Here is an 18,369-nt window from a genome sequence, read left to right as displayed (position 1 = left end):
TTTTCAGGAAGACGGACAAGAGAGATTATTGGTTTGCAAGCTGGCCATGCCAAACCATAAGAAGCTCAACAGTCACCATAATGACAACAGGTCCTCTTGAACTATGTACCTCAGCAGAAAATGTTTGCAAGTTTGTCAGATAGAGGGGTGTGAGCATCAGGAAAGAAGCAGTCTACAGTATTGTATCGTACCGAGTGGCACCGCTAAAATTTTACACACAAGCTTACTTGCACTTAAGGGCGCTTCATGACAACCCGAGAAATAACATGTTGAGTGCCAACTTTATTCTTTTCAATTCGTGATAACCATGACGACCAGAAGAGAAACAGTGTAGCAAGCTTCTACTTGCTAATTCACAACCTATCTCATCTGCTCTTTGCAAATCAGCTTGACGGACATTACCACCAAGTATCACATGCTCCCTCAAGACTTCAATTTGTTACATGAAAATGCAAATAATCTTAAGACGTTCAAATATGTTCAATGCAATTTTATATAAGCTATACTTCACGTTGACTGAAACTCCGGCAGTCACTATTCAATTTTATAAATTTAGTTAATATAACCTGAGGACCTAATGGCATTAAAGACGGCAGTGGTTACAAAGTAGTAGAGGAAAGCAAACCAACAAACATGTGCAGTGAGGTCTGGTGATGTAATGATTCTCCTGAGTATACAATGTTAGCTGAGGTTTTGCAAAAAAGTTTGCTATAGGTGATGGCTACCATACTTGAGGGAAGGCCATTCCATTCGTGAGATGTACGGAATGTGAAAGATTGAAAGAAATACTTTGTGTAACATGAACAAATTCCTACCTTACTGCGATGATCATCGTTGTTTGAAATGTGCAGAGGTCGCAGTACGAAGTCTTCGTGAAGTGTGGTGTGACGGAAACTATTATTAAATGGTGAAAGACTGACGACTTTGCGGCGGTTAGCTAACGGAGTAAGTGCTAGGTTAGTTTTCACTGATGTATTCGTGGTACGGTTATAATGAGAATGAATGAAACCACTAGAGCGAAGTGATAACACTAAAGAATTATGGGGTTTTACGTGCCAAAACCACTTTCTGATTATGAGGCACGACGTAGTGGGAGACTCCGGTAATTTGGACCACCTGCGGTTCTTTAACGTGCCCTTAAATATAAGTACACGGGTGTTTTTGCATTTCGCCACCATTGAATGCGATCCCGCGACCTCGTGCTTAGCAGCCCAACACCATGGCCACTAAGCAACCACGGCGGATTGAAGTAATAAGATTAGCGCTCCTAGGACCCCATATTGCAAATGCATATTCGAGCTTCCAATGTATTAGTCTTGTAAAGCTGTAGCTTTGAAGTAGACTGTGCTTTGGAAAATTGGCGACATAAGTACCCGAGCATCTGATTAGCCTTGGTAATGACGTATTTTATATTAATGGTCCAATTTAAGTAAGTTGTAATGTACACACCCATATATTTATATGACATGATGAAATCTAAGAGAGCCTCATTCAGATGGTAAATGCTACGATTAGAATTAGTTCTCGATACGCGCATCATTTTACATTTGTTAAATACGAAAGGCTCATGTACAGTTTGCATAAAATGATTAAACAGGCTAGCCTTGCACCGTAAGATATAGCTAGAAAAGGCACATGCACACAGTCGGCCTACTGCACACTTCTCAAACATACCAAATAACTGTAAACAATTTTTCTTTCTCTTCAAACAGCCGATGGCAAATGTGAACAGTGTGTTCCCAAAAACCTTTTGAAATATACTCGGAGCAAGTATGGCTTAACATTCTGCCAAGCAACAGTGGATGAGCAAGGGAAGCCTCAGAGTGGGAAGCTGTCCTCGTCACGGCCCTCACAAATATGTTTGCTTGTTGAAACGTTGGCTCCAGGCTGAGGCTTATCTTGCTCACCTCAGTTATTCAGCTGAAATTTTAATCTCCTTGCAAACTCCTTGACTTGTTTGAACACACAAAGGGAGATGGTTTTTCAACATGAAACCGTAAATTGCATTTTCCAAGAATCCCTCAGCAATAATTGGCCTTATATGTTTATTTATTGTCCTTCTTTATTAACAAAATACTTGCAAAAGTCTTTCTGAGCGCTATTGTCTCCACAACGTTCCTCGCTTTCCTACGAGTACTCCACTTGTGTCGAAGCCTCTCCTCCCGCACCTGAACCCTAAATTTGCAGCAGAAATATCAAGAGCAGAGAATGTGTGACGTAAAATTGAGCATAGCGTTTTTTCACCCGTACACTTCGTGCCTCTCGCCAATGTGTTATGAAATCGATGGGACATTGCAGCTTGAGCTCCTCTTGCTGAAAGTACACATTTGCCGCGCACTTTTTATGTTTCTTTTTTAAAGGGACACTAAAGTGAAAAATGATTTCTTCTCCATCAGTAAATTACCATTCTACAACACCAAAAACACCACTCTTACAACGATAAGACGTTTGGTAAGCCATAAAAAGCGCAACAACGAAATACGGGTGGCGACGCCTACTTAAGTTCCCGGACCTGGGGACTGTGACGTCATGGATTTTGATGGCATTTTCTAGGGCCTACTAATTATATATAGCGGTACAAATTGACTACATTGTGTTCTAAAGGAACCAAATATTAAACATGGCAAGTTTCGGGGACCTTTATTCAGCCAACGCGGCCCAAATGCAAAAACATACTTTGGAATGCCTGACGTCACGCTGACGTACCGGCGCTGGGGTTTCGGCGCGAAATTCAAATACTGATACTTGGACCTTCATTTTCTCATCTAGTAATCAAACAATATTTTTGAAATGACTGCCTGCAGGGTTCTCAAACAATGCTTCATTAGTCTAAACTGATTTATTGTTTCGCTTTAGTGTCCCTTTAATATAGGTGAAATCCTTAAACACACAAAATATACTATGAAAGACGTCAAGCAGCACTGTGCGAAATACAAGTACAAGGGTGGCTCAGCATAACTATCGTTGCGTGAAGCTTCGCTCTCCCTGCCTTGGCCGAACACGATAAGAAAACTGAATTTAACCTTTCAGTTTCACTAAATAGACGGCTATTTGTGTTTCTGTATGTTGAAAACTCCTCAGTGACTGACACCATTACCTCTACCTGACCTGTACGAAAATTGTGGCAAGTACTGCTTGATCCGCCATGACAATAAACGATGTAAGCTTGCTTGTTTCAAGTGTGTTTTTGCCTGTTGAGGCCACTCGGTCACCTGGCGACATAATAAAGATATATGTAGTCGTGCTAGACCACCGTACGCACGAACACCGCCACGAAAGCGATAACAGAGCTCCCAAAACCACCGAGCGAGCTGGGCGACGAACCCCACCTGCCGCTACCCTAGCGACCAAATTGCTCATTAAGTAATAATGAATATATTAGGATGAATGGATGTTATGAGCGTCCCCTTCGGAACAGGGTGGTGGGTTGCTCTACCGCTCTTGCTATTTTACTGCCTAATGTGCTGCCTAGGTAAAAAAAAACACGAAAAAAAACGCACGATGAATTTCTATAACCAAATTTTCTTATCCCCTATGGTGAACTTTGTTTTTGTACGTTTCCGTCCTTTGTCGTTTCCCTACTTTCCTTTCACCAATCTTAAAATCGCCTCTTACTAATCTTTATTGCGGACATGTTTACTTTCCCCATGCTCTCGATGAACGCAAGGGCTTCAAGAAGTCCAGTGGCGTCTAAATCGACCGCTGGCCAGACATCTCCACATTCTAATAAAACATGCTCCATTGTTTCCCTAGCCTTACCGCAGCAAGCACATGCTTCTTCTTCGTTCTTATATCTCGCTTTGTAGGTGCGTGTTCTAAGGCTTCCTGATCTCACTTCAAAAAGTAGTGAGTTTCGCATTGTGTTATCATAAATTGTTTCTTTCTTGATTTCGTTTTTTCCTCTGAAGTACTTACTCATAGCAGGTTTCTTTTTCCTTACCGCCACCCATGAGGTTATTTCAGCCACCATGACTTTCCCCTTGACGTTATTTTTTGGTGTCTTGCTCACCCTAAACGCCGTACACTTGCTGGTAAGGTTCCGAGTTCTTTTCCTCCACTGTGTATCAATGTTTTTCCTGTACAAATAACTCAACACTCTCCCAACACATTTACTTTTTTTCACATTCCTCTGTCTTTCTTCATAATCAATTTTACTGTGAGCTTTCCTCACTTCAAAACTAGTCCAGCCCATATCACCCGCACAGCTTCATTTGTAGTCTTCCCGCGTGCTCCCAATGCGAGGCGTCTCACTCACCTTTGGTGGCCATCTATTCCTGATTGTACCCATGATTTCAAGCACACAACCGCATTTCCAAAAGTAAGTCCTGGAACCATTGCACCTTTCCACATACGCCGGAGCACCTCGCACCTGTTGTATCCCCATAGCAATGTGTGTTTCATTGTGGCTGCATTTCTCTTCCCCTTTACGATATTGTTTTTTCCTGTGTTGACATATATCTATTAGCTTGATTTATCCATGTACTAAGGTATTGATATTCGTTTACCCGAGCTATTTGCCGGCCCTGTATTGCCACGGTATGTTGACTGTTTTCATTAAATACCATAACATCTGATTTTCTAACACTACATTTCAAACCTGAATTGTTGCCTTCCTGTCCAGAGGTATTAGCTCGACGTTGCAAATAACTTTGCTTATTAGCTAGTAACACAATGTCGTCCGCATAAAATAAACCTGGGAGTTGCTGCTCTACTACTCTACCCGCCTGTTTCTATGAAAGATTAAACCCGATATTACTTCCTTCTAGCGCCCTCTCCATCCTCACCACGTACATCATAAATAGCAGCGGGGATAAAGGGCACCCCTGCCTTCATCCTTCGTTGATATAAACTTTGTCCTCCTTCCTCTTCTATTCCCATTCAACGCAAACGTTATTTTCTAGGTAAATCTCTCTGAAACACTGTGGACCGTCGTTGCCTAAGCCTTCCCCTTCCAGAGTATCCCAGAAAATGTAGCGGTCTACGCTGCCACAGCCTTCTGTAATGTCTAAAAAGGCCACATATAATGGTCTGCTTTCTACTTTTGATACTTCAATACACTGAGTAAGAACAAATAAGTTATCATCAAAACACTTACCTATTCTGAAGCCATACTCAAGTTCTCCCATAAAGTCATTATTCTCTTCCCATGCTTGCAGCATTAATTGATTGGGTGCATTGCTAACCTGTATATTACCGATGAAATGGTGAACGGTCTATACGAGTGAATTCTATCTTTATCCTCCTTACATTTATAAATTAAATTCATTCTACTTCGTCGCCAACTGTGTGGTATTCTTGTATATTTTAAAGTTTTTTCCACTGCTTTTACCAGAACATCCTTACTTTTTGGTCCTAGTTCATTAATCAACCTAACGGGAACCTCGTCTATAAATGTGGCTGTGTGCTTAGAAATTTCTTTAGGAGCCCGCGGACCGGGGTCCGCGGGCTCGTATTCGAGTCTCCCGACGATTGGGTAAGTTTGTGCACGACTATCATCGCTTTTTAAGCGGGAAAGCGATGGAATCAGAGAGCGTCTGCGATTAGGTGCTCAAGAGGAAATGCAGCGGGAAACGAAATTAACTCCACGAAATTAAGTTGTTGGGGTGCGTTCGTCGTACATTCTTTGTGCTTCTATATTAACGAAAAGTTACGTTTCCGCGTGTGCTGCAGTAATGAATGGGTTCAATTAGTACACGTTGGTTGCCTGGTATCACTGGCGAGCATCATCAGCCGTACATATAGGTATATAGTCATCGTGATGCATCAGAGAGCTGCGAAGTGTGCTTTTGGCACGTTTTTACACTTTGGTGCCGGAAGAATGCCCCAGCTCGACTTTGGAGCCCGCTGCGAACCAGCAGTCCACCGAGAGGCAGGCACGGGTGGTGTCAGTTAGCACGGCTGCGGGTGCGAGTGGCCTGTCATGTGAGTTCCAGCTGGTTTCCTTCACGGTTTATGTGTTTCTTCAGAAGCGTATAACTAGACTTTTAAGGTTACGTTGTGTTTACTCTCTTTAATTGCCATTTACTCTCTTTAATTACCAGCAGGGGGATAGCAGCACGGCCCCCCTTCCGACAGAGTTCCTGTCCAGCCACAGCCTAGACGAACGTCAGTTCAGTGTCAGAGAATGTCAGGTGAATGTTCCCGCAGCCTAGGCCAGGCCGACGACATTGTCATGGTCAAGTGATCATTTAGTTTTATTTCGTCTATCTAAGTACAGCCGTCAGCACGCTTAACACGAACACTCCACAGCGTGGCCGGACCTACTTGGACTGACGCCAGCGCTGCGAAATGTTGTGCTCTGTTATCTCGGTATGTTTGCGGCGGCTTACGATAGCTGGAGCGCAGCTCGATTTCACTGCTCGTCTTGTCTTTCGCGTGTGCCTGACCGGCGGCGAGAGTGCGCTCACTTGACATGTCTGTTTCGCTCGTGGCTGCGATGTCATGCACGTCCAGAAAACATGTTGCAGTTTGCTTACATCGGCAAAGCGAGATGGCGGGCGACAGCTAGCGCGCCTTCCAGGTTTGGCCTCAAAGCTGGCGCTTTAAGGAAATGATCATTAGGAAAAGGAGAGCAAATGCAGGTTTGTGGCTTTTGTAAAGGTTGGACAATACATAAATCTGCGAATCCTGTGGCATAGTTGTTCATGTTCATTTCTTATATTCTCTAAGAGCGCGCATCGGAGTGATCTCGCAGGTTAGTTTTTAGATTCGTGTTTAGTCCACGATGCACTGAAGATCCAGTGTGGGGCGTAAGAGCTGCGCAAGTCCTGAGCAAGAAAGACGCGTGGATGCGATTCAAACTAAAATTTTAATGTCTAGATATTGGCGAAAAGCGCTGAGTGGCATTTTGTCGGATAAGAAACTGACTTTTTAGATAACCAGAAAGACTCTGTTCATAGCTACAATGTAGCGAAAGGTAACAGCTTATTGCGTATAACGGCACATAAGGTAACTCGACACCCCCGTCGCATCTTGGTGGCTTAAATAGCGGGTTTCTGATCTTATTCACAGCGTCATGCTTGACACTTTGCAATGCGCGTATCCTATATGGTGTTTTCACTAGTTTTATAAAAGGCAAAGTGCAGTTAATATTTTAAATGGCTGTATGTTCCTATGGAAAATGATTCGGCAGAGCCACTCAAGACTGCTTGCGTATGGAAATGCGGAAACTAGTCCTTTACGGAAGAAATAGAGGTTTGGTTGCGGTTTGCGAATTGAGTTTATTAAATGCAATGCATTTCTTGGCGAACATTTGTCACTTCGATAGTATCTATCTATCTATCTATCTATCTATCTATCTATCTATCTATCTATCTATCTATCTATCTATCTATCTATCTATCTATCTATCTATCTATCTATCTATCTATCTATCTATCTATCTATCTATCTATCTATCTATCACGGTCGTTTCCTTAACTTGGTAGGCTCCCTGCGCACTGCTTCGGATAACGCCGATTCCTACAGGGCATGGGATCTGCCTGCTTTTTGAGATGGTCAGTCTTTACTTTTTCCTATTTTAAGCCCTACGCACACACAGAGACACGCGTGTATGACATCACCCGGAACGTTGTACGACGAACGGCTGCGTCACAATTTTGGTGCGAACCAAGGCGACAACAAGTGCCGGGAGATATATCGCATGCCGTACATCATCAAGAAAAAATTATGGGAGAAGAAGATAGAACAAGAGAAGCTCCAGGTGCAAGCCCCAACTCAAGGCAAGCCCCAGGCCACCACCTCGGCACCTAGAGAGGAGCACCGAGGCATAGCAAGGGATGCTACCAGAGACCAGGCGGGGCAGCAGTCGAGAGCGAGATCTAGCTCGAGACCCGGAAGGAGGTCCAATTCGTGGTCCGGAGGAGGCCGCCAGCAGACTTCAGCCAAGTGGCCTGCTGACCAGGGCCGGGGACCTGCTAAGCAGGGCAGGGGACCCGGCTTGCCGCCCAGGGACCCCAAGGACCCGTGGGGAAAAAAGAAGAAAGAAGAAAATACCCACTTGGTAAGCTTTGGTAGCAAGGGCTCCCAGGCTGAAAAATATGGGATTAGCTTACTTAAGAAAGAAATAGAAGAGCAGAAGAAAGCAAACATGAGGTTAGAACAATTGCTGAGGGAAACCCAAAATCAGCTGAACGCGCTAAAAACAGAGAAGGTACCTGCAAAGGCTCCCAACAGATGCAACACCCACATCACTGCTCCTGCTCCAGTGCCAGCTGCATCTGGTCAGGAGGAAGAGGATATGAATGTGGATTTTATGAGACAACCCCCTTCCAAACGTAAGGCATGGGAGACCGACCCGCTGGCGAGCTGGCAAAAGAAAATTGAAACGTGGCTGGTGAAAATGGACAAGGAGAACGAAACCATGAAAGCAGGACAGCTACAGAATGGAGGAGCAATTGCGCTATTACAGGCGCAAGTGAACCAACAATCTTGCAAGATAGATGCCCTAAGGACGTCGATGGATACCTTAGGCACGACAATAGCTAGGCTGTGCGAGAAAATCGGCGCCATAGAAGCGATTCTTAATAGAAATGGATAAAAATTTGGTTAAGAAAAATGCCTCCACATTCTGGCAGTGGAATTGTAGGGGGTACCACAGGAAAAGAGCGTTGCTGCAACAATACCTTGAGCTGCAACAGGAAGCACCCATTCCCATAGACGTGCAGGAAACGGGAAATGATGATGATGATGTGTTGTGTTTAGTGGCGCAAGGGCCAGGTTTGGCCAAAGAGCGCCATGACAAGTGGTAATGTTGATTTATTATGGAAGATGTGACTTGGCTGTAAAGTGGCCTAAAAATAGTCGCTGTAAACTGCGTAAAATCTACGTGCTATAAAATTATGGCGATGATTTATGAAGAAAACTATGACCATTAAAATCCATCGTAGGAGAATGATGCAAAATGGAAAATGTATAAGATAGTAAGATTACTTGGAGCACTGCTGCCTCGCCAGAGCCCTTGAAACACAAGGGCCTAGAGGCGCGTGCTACACGAAAGAGCTATCACAGCGGTATCCTCTGAAGAGAGGACCCGCTACGAACATGTGGGGCTAAGAACATGCAAGACAACATCTTTCAGGAAGCCCAGGACTGCGCTGGAGTCAAACAGCGGTTCTGGGCCGAGTAACATTACTGGATGAAGGGGGATGTGCTGGCGGTATGCTAATGGAAAATGTTTCTTTCTTTCAGATTCGGCTGCCCGACACTCCAGAAGGACGTGGAGGACGGTCAGCCTCTCCCCGCATCTACCACAGGTTGGAGGCTCGTTTCCGGTGAGTAAAAAGTTATGTGTGCCAAATGTGTGTCCTATTCTTAGACGACAGAATAGGACATCTGTCCGGCGTGATTTTGTTACGGAAGGCCAGAGTCCTAACTCTGGCTTTATTAGGTGGAGCTTATTATCTTTTTCCGCGTCCCACATGCGTTGCCAGTGGGCACGCAGCCGCCTTCGCAAGAAAGGCCTCAGATCTGTGACAGGCACCTCAGCGGTAGGGTTAACGGCTTGCGATGCTATAGACGTAGCCATCTCGTCCGCCAGAACGTTGCCCTCGATGCTCCTATGGCCAGGCACCCAGCATATAATGATATGCTGGTTAGATATGTACGCTCTACACAAGACGGAATATAGTTTATTAAGTACTGGATTTTTGTGTCTATAGGGTGACATCAAGGCCTTCACGACGCTTAGGGAGTCCGTATATATAATTGATTTCTGGAGTTGTGATTTATTTATATGCTTTACGGCCGACAGCAGTGCGTAGGCCTCAGCCGTAAAGATACTAGTTTCCTGGTGCAGTGCGTCGGATTCCGAGAAGGATGGGCCGACGGCTGCATAGGATACCCCGTCGTGTGACTTTGATGCGTCTGTGTAGAACTCCGTGCAGGAGTATTTGTGCTGGAGTTCCCGGAAATGCATCTTTATTTCAATCTCTGGGGCATGCTTTGTGACTTCCACGAACGATATATCACATTGTATGAGCTGCCAGTCCCAAGGAGGTAGCAGCTTGGCTGGATGCATTAGGCGAAGCTCGAGGAGTGGAACGTGCATTTCTTCGCTAAGCTCTCTCACACGCAGCGAGAAAGGCTGTCTTACGGACGGACGATTGCGAAAGAGTGTAGCACATGTCATGTCATTGATGGTACTAAAACAGGGATGTTGGGGGTTTGAGTGGACTTTCAGAAAATATGTATGGCTGATGTATGTTCTCTGCAGATGAAGTGACCACTCATTCGATTCTACATATAAACTTTGTATGGGACTCGTTCTGAAAGCGCCAGTGGCCAGTCGGATTCCTAGATGGTGGACTGGGTCTAGCATCCTTAGTGCGCTCGGGGCGGCAGAGTGGTAAATCACGGCGCCATAGTCTAGTCGTGATCGAATGAGGCTTTTATAGAGATTCATTAAGCATTTCCTGTCACTACCCCACGTAGTCTGGGATAGAAGTTTGATTATGTTCATTGTTTTTAGACACTTTTCTTTGAGATGTTTAATGTGGGGGACGAAGGTGAGTCTGTAGTCAAGTATGACACCTAGAAATTTGTGTTCTTTGTTTACAGGTATCTGTTGTCCACGCAGTTCTATGCAAGGATCTGGGATAAGTCCTCTCTTTCTTGTAAAAAGAACACAAGAGCTTTTGTTAGGATTGATCTTAAACCCATTCTTGTCTGCCCACATTGACACTTTGTTCAGGCCATGCTGTACCTGTCTCTCGCAGACTGCGAGGTTACAAGATTTGAAAGCTATTTGAATGTCGTCCACGTAGACAGAGTAAAAGATGGCGGGTGGTAGTGAAGCACGAAGCGTGTTCATCTTCACGATAAATAGCGTGCAGCTGAGCACGCCTCCTTGGGGTACACCCGTTTCTTGCGTAAAAGGACGTGAGAGTGCATTGCCGACTTTTACCCGGAAGCTACGATTTGACAGATAGCTTTTTATTATAATAAACATATTACCGTGGATGCCCATTTCTGACAGGTCTCTTAAGATTCCGTAACGCCACGTTGTGTCATACGCCTTTTCCATATCGAGAAATATCGATAGGAAGAACTGTTTATGTATAAATGCGTCCCGGATATTCCCTTCAACACGCACGAGATGATCGGTTGTGGAGCGCCCTTCTCGGAAGCCGCACTGATAAGGATCAAGCATTTTGCTCTGTTCAAGGAAATGAATGAGTCGCCGATTTATCATTTTTTCGAACACCTTACAAATGCAACTTGTGAGGGCTATCGGGCGGTAACTTGCCACTGAGGAAGGGTCTTTGCCTTGTTTCAAAACAGGGACTACAATGGCTTCCTTCCACGCGGTTGGAAGGTACCCTGCATCCCAGATGGTGTTGAAAAGTGTGAGTAGTGTAAATTGCGTGTCATTGTGTAAGTTTTTGAGCATTTCATACATGATTCTATCAGATCCTGGTGCGGAACTCTTGCATGCGCTCAAGGCAGCTCTCAATTCGGCAATACTGAAAGGACGGTTGTAAGGCTCATTCTCTCGGCTTTTTCTTGTTAAAGGCTTACGTTCTTCTATTTCTTTATGTATGAGAAAAGATTGCGAATAATTGTTTGAACTTGACACGCTCTGAAAGTGCTCCGCAAGTGAGTCTGCCTGATCTTCTAGTGTATCGCCTTGTGTATTTACCAGAGGGAGTGAATATGTTTGTCGTCCTCTAATTCTATTTACCCTGTTCCAGACTTTGGCCTCGTCTGTAAACGAGTTAATGCTCGATAAATACTTCTGCCAGCTTTCTCTTCTGGCCAGTCGGCGGGTTCTCCTGCCTTGGGATTTTACTTGCTTAAAGTTGACTAGATTCTCTGCAGTGGGAGAAGCGCGTAGCAACCCCCACGCTTTGTTTTGTTTCTTTCGAGCGATCCTACAGTCTTCGTTCCACCACGGGACCCGCCGTTTACATGCCAAGCCATGTGCTTCTGATATGCATTTAGATGCCATGTCTATAATGAAGGCTGTGAGATACTGCACAGCAGCATCAATTCCTAAACAAGACATGTCATTCCATGAGATATTTGTTAAGTTTCGGAACTTCTCCCAGTCGGCTGTATCGATCTTCCACCTAGGAGCCTGTGGTAGACATTCTTTTTCTTTATGTGTTTTTAGCAGTATGGGGAAGTGGTCGCTTCCGTGAGGATTCTTGGTGACTTCCCATTCGAGTTCAGACAGCATACAAGGGGAAACTAGGCTGAGGTCAATTGAAGAAAATGTTCTGTTTGCGAGAGAATAATATGTGGATGTCTTCTTATTCAGCAGACACGCACCGGACGAAAAAAGGAACTGTTCAACGAGGCGACCTCGCGCATCGATACGAGAGTCTCCCCACAGGCTGTTGTGCGCATTGAAATCCCCAAGCACAACGTAAGGTTCTGGCAATTCGTCTATGAAGGACTGAAATTCATGCTTAGTTAATTTGTAATGGGGGGGTATGTAGAGCGAGCAGACAGTGATAAGTTTGTTGAGGAGAACAGCACGAACCGCCACTGCCTCAAGGGGAGTTTGTAGCTGCAAACGTTGGCACGCTATGCCTTTCTGAATAACAATGGCAACACCGCCCGATGATGCGAGAGCATCATCGCGATCTCTGCGAAACGTAACATACTGTAGCAGGAAATTTGTGTGTTTAGATTTTAAGTGTGTTTCCTGTAGACACAGCACTTTTGGATTGTGTTTGTAGATGAGTTCCTGCACGTCGTCAAGGTTTCTAAGAAGGCCTCTGACGTTCCATTGAATTATTTGTGTATCCATATTGGAGGTCAATAAGTGCTGTGTGTACAGAAACAGAAGTAGTGATTATAGAGATTACAGAGATTAAATTACAGAGCCCTTTCGAGGCCCTGTAACGGGAGTTCTGCCCTTTCTGGAGCGTTCGAGGGAGCCTCGCCGCTCCTTAGGCGCTTGGTGCGCCTTGAGGATAGGTGTAGTGTCCATTGCCTCTTGTGAGGCGCCGGACACATGCTCTTGCGAGCGGGAAGATTTCAGAGGGAGTCCCGCCTTGGAGGGCAAGACCCCTGCGCCCACCAGCCCGGAGGTCGATGGGGCTCCCAGAGGGATTTGGCTACGCCGGCCGTTGCCAGCGCAGGAAGGAACCTCGGAAGTTGAGGCAGCCTCGGCTGCGCCCTCCTTCGGGGTCGATGGTTCCTTCTCCTCGGTTGACGGAGCAGCACTAGCTGCAACCGTCGCGGGGGCAGATGGCGTGACTGCCGACTCACTGCTTGTGGGTCGGACAGCCGCCGGAGGCCGTTGTGACGCTGCCCCCTGACGCGCCACTTCGGCAAAGCTGGCCTTAGGAAGGTATGCAACCCGCCTGCGTGCCTCTTTGAATGATATGTTTTCTTTTACTTTGATAGTGACTATTTCTTTTTCTTTTTTCCAAGACGGGCATGACCGCGAGTATGCGGCATGCTCGCCATCACAGTTTACGCAGTGTGGAGCGTTTTCGCACGTTTCAGAGGCATGGTCACGGGAACTACATTTTGCACATGTCTGGCGGCCTCGGCAGTTCTGTGAGCTGTGGCCGAATCGCTGGCACTTAAAGCATCGTAGGGGATTTGGAATGTACGGTCTCACTCGGATTTTCACATAGCCTGTCTCGATAGTGTCTGGTAGGTTGCTTGAGCCAAATGTAAGTATTAGGTGCATGGTATTGATTTCTTTTCCGTCACGTCTTATTTTAATTCTCTTGACATTGATCACGTTCTGATCATTCCAACCCTCTAGAAGTTCAGCTTCAGACAATTCAAGCAGATCAGCATCCGATACAACGCCACGGGTAGTATTCATGGTACGGTGTGGGGTCACTGTGACTGGAACACCCCCAAAAGATACAAGTTTGGACAGTTTTTCAAATTGTTTCTGATCGCGGAGCTCTAGGAGAAGATCACCGCTAGCCATTTTCGATGCTTTGTATCCAGGACCAAAAACTTCTGTCAGAGATTTCGAGACAATGAAAGGTGAGATCATTCTTACAGTCTTCTCAGGCTTATCGGAGTGGATGACATGAAAGCGGGGAAAGTTCTGTGTACGATTGCCAAAAAACTTAAAGACATCTTCGGTGCGCCCTCGTTTCTGAGGGCGATCAGGAAGTTTGGGGAAACCAGTTTCCATGAAGATATATAAAAATTCGGCAACAGCGCCGACCGCCCACCACGGAGCCCAACGAGGGGACGCGGCAGAGCTTGCACGCAAGTCTGCACGACGCCAGTCGTACGCCGTCACTATAACCGAATATGGTGTACCCAAGGTTGGATAGCCACACAGGGTTAACCCTTGCCGCCAGGAGAAAAGAAGTAAACAGAAGAGAGAAGGAGACAGGAAAGGTCAAAAAGTGAGGGATAAAGACGAAGATTCGAGGAGGGAGAGACAGGAAAAGGCGACTGCCGATGTCCTCCAGGTGGGTCAGTCTGGAGGTGCCGTCTATGTGAAGCCGAGGCCGAAGAGGTGTGTTGCCTCCGCCGGGGGGCCTTAAAGGTCCAAACACCCAGCATCGGCTCAACCCCCAGGATCCCCTTTTCCCCAGACACGGCTAAGCCGCGCACGGCTACACGCGGGAGGCTCCAACCCTCGTGTGCTCGGGTCCGTGGTGTCGCAACACACCAAACGCCTGCTGACGCAGACGCCCCTGCGGGGGAAACGGGAAAGGCTCCTGTTAGATTATCGGGTTACCAAAGCTTTGACAGCGGCAAGGGGGATAAATGCCGAGTCGCCACCTTCCTAAAGCGAAACATTGCAACCATTGTCAATGATGTCTCCCCCAGCGAGGCAGAGGCTGTTCTCGTTGAGATTATCACAGGGAAGAAAAATAGAGATAGCATATTCCTGCTTAATGTGTACAGCACACCCAAGCAAAAGAAAATTAGACTGATTACTTTATTCCGCAAAGCACTCAAAGCCGCAGATGGGAGACCTCTCATCATTATGGGAGACTTCAAAGCGGCTCACGAGGAATGGGGATATACATACCGGGACCCCAAAGGTAGACGAATATGTGAAGATATACAAATGCTAGGGCTTACTCTACATACTGACCCATGCGTCCCTACGCGCACACGCAACAGCATAACGAGGGACACAGCACCCGACCTCACGATAGGCCATATGGCGGGAACAGTAACATGGAAAAGCACAAGACAAAATATAGGCAGCGACCACTTTATTATTTCGCTCACGCTAGGAAAAGGCGTCCAAACACGCCTCATCAAACAACCGAAATTAACGGAGTGGGATAAATTCAGAAAGATAAGAAAGGAGGCCTCACTGCCGGACGATATCTACAATATCGACGAGTGGACACACCTCCTTAAAACGCATATAGGGGAAGCGACTACAACTATAGAGGATGAGGACGCACCCCCAGCACTAGACAGCAAACTGCTGAACATGTGGAGCAGAAAGAGTAACCTGGAGAAAAGACTCAAGGCACAAAGGTTGAACAGGAATATCCGGCGCGAACTAGCCAGACTCAACAAAGAAATAGAAACATATGCGATTAAGCTCAACGAGCAGAATTGATACAGCAAGTGCGATGAGATGGAAGCCAGTATGAGTCTCTCCAAAACATGGAGCCTTCTCAGACATCTAATCGACCCTAGTAAATCAAAAATGCAAGCTAGTACAAACCAGGTGAGAGCGAGGCATGGCTTTGTTGGCACAGATGAAGAGCTCATTAGCGAGCTCCTAGAGACATATCTTGGAAAAGCAGAGAGCGAGGTGTTTAGGGAGTACGAGGGACCTCCCAGTCCAGGTCTCGATGCTCCCATCACCACGACAGAAGTTAGAGCAGAGATTAATAACCTCAGAAAGAGATCGGCCCCCAGTGCGGACGGGATAACAAACACAGCTCTTAGGAATCTAGACAATGAGTCCATCATTGCATTAACGAAATTCATGAACCAGGTGTGGGAGAAAGGAGAACTCCCAAAAACATGGAAACAGGCGGACGTAGTCTTTATTCCCAAGCCAGGCAAAGTACCCGGCTTGAACAATATGCGACCAATCTCCCTCACCTCGTGTGTAGGGAAATTGATGGAGCGTGTTGTTCAAACGAGACTGACCAGCTACATGGAGGAGAATGATCTCTGGCCGCATGAAATGGTTGGATTCAGGCCAGGGCTCAGTACACAAGATGTCATGCTCAGACTTAAGTATGATATCCTAGACCGATACGACTCAACTGACACCAGGGCGATCCTAGGTCTCGACCTCACCAAGGCATTAGACAACGTTAGCCATAAGGCTATATTGGTAGGCCTCGAAGAGGTAGGTGTGGGACATAGTGTATATGCATAGGTGAAATACTTTCTGTCACAGAGGGAGGCGAATATAAAATTTCTGGATGTAAAATCCCCTCCCTTCACACTTGGGAGCAAGGGAACCCCGCAAGGGTCCGTGCTCTCACCCTTCCTATTCAACATAGCGATGAGGGGTCTCCCGGCGGAACTCAATAAGATTAAATCGATTAAATTTAGCAGTGGTTAACAGTGGGAGTGACGCAGCCATCGAACTTAAACTACAGATAGCGGCGAATATGGTGGACAAGTACGCAGCCAGCAGAGGCTTGACGTGCTCGCCACAGAAATCGGAGCTCTTAATCATTGTGCCAAAATGTCAAAGGAGACACGCTGGAAGCAGCAGACCCATCACTGTTTTCGTAAACGGAAATGAGGTTCCCAAGGTGGAGGAAATAAGAATTCTGGGCATGTATGTCCAGAGAAATGGATGCAACCTCACGACAATCGAAAAGCCAGAAGGATACGTGGCGCAGGTCACGGGGATCTTTAGGAGAATTTCACTCAAAGGCAGGGGCCTCAAAGAGAACAGCCTCCTCAGACTCATGCAAGCCTTCATTACCAGCCTTATAGCGTATGCCGCACCGTATCTTGTGTTTAAACGAGAAGAAAAGGATAAAATAGATGCGATCATTAGGGAGAGCGTTAAGAGAGCCCTAGGGCTCCCAGACTCGACCTCGACTGATCTCCTCCTCAATATGGGGGTTCACGACACGCTAGTTGAACTCACTGAGGCAGTACGAGTGTCTCAGTTGGAAAGATTAGGCCAGTCTAAAACATGGAGAAAAATCATGGAATGGGTAGGAATTCAATGCCACAGGGGTGCCCCGACTGACAAGAAAGACATTCCGTTGGACGTGCGTAAACGCTTCCGAATCGCCCCCCTACCTAAAAATATGCATTCTATCTACAACAAGAGAGGAGAGCTCACAGGGCTAAGGCTCTAGTAAATAAACTTAAAAACACACCGGCGCATAACGTAGCGTACGTGGACGCCGCTTGGGGCAGAGACTGGGCTGCGATATCGACGGTGGTTGATGGCGACGGGTGCGTTAAGATAGCGTGCTCCACGTGCACGAGGAGGTTGCAGTAGCGATCGCTTGTGCGGGTACAAAAGCGGGAGTAATATTATGCGATAACAAATTAGCTATCCGAAATTTTAACAAAGGGAGAATCTCGGAAGAAGCCCTCCAAATTCTGCTCAAAAACCCTCCCAGGAGGGATATAACTTTTATTTGGGTACCGGCCCATGAAGAAGTCCCAGGCAACGAAGCCGCTCACGAGCTCGCCCGAGCACTCTACCACCGGGCAACTCTAGAGCAGCCAGTTTCAGGGATAAAAGCATGATCACGTACAGGGAAACTGTCGATCACTACAAAGCCGAAAGAAGAATATTTCCGCCTCCGCATTGGTCTCTTTCTCTGGAGGACGCTCGCATTTGGCGACACCTCCAGGGAAACAATTATACATCACCACATTGGATCTAATTAACACAGACGAGGGACTACAACGACGCCCTCTGCAAAATTTGTAAGAAAAAAGATACGCTAGACCATATAACATGGGAGTGTGCTGGCTCCCCAGGGGCCAAGGAAAACATTGACAGTAGAGAAGCCTGGGAGGCCTTGCTCCAGAGCAAGGCTGAAGACGACCAGCGTCGAGCAATCCGCCTGGCCGTTGAGGCCGTGAAGACTCACCGCCCTCAACGCGCGGGGACTGCTTCGTCCTCCCCCCCTATCTACGTGTAGGTTAAGAGGCGGGCACCCCAGCTCGGTGGAACAATAAAGTTTTCAATCAATCAATCAATCAACCTGCGAGAGCACTCCCATGCGCGCGAGAATACAAGAAATGAAGAACATGAACAACTATGCCACCGCATTCACAGATTTATTTATTGTCCAACCTTTACAAACGCCACAAACCTGCATTGGCTCTCCTTTTCCTATTGATCATTTCCTTAAAGCGCCAGCTTTGAGGCCAAATCCGAAAAACGCGCGAGCTGTCGCCCGCCATATCGCTTTGCCGACATAAGCAAACTGCAACGTGTTTTCTGGACGCGCGTGACACCGCCGACGC

This window comes from Dermacentor andersoni, chromosome 8, assembly GCF_023375885.2.
Source record: "Dermacentor andersoni chromosome 8, qqDerAnde1_hic_scaffold, whole genome shotgun sequence".
Taxonomy (NCBI): Eukaryota; Metazoa; Arthropoda; class Arachnida; order Ixodida; family Ixodidae; genus Dermacentor; species Dermacentor andersoni.
Note: the sequence above shows the minus strand (reverse complement) of the source record.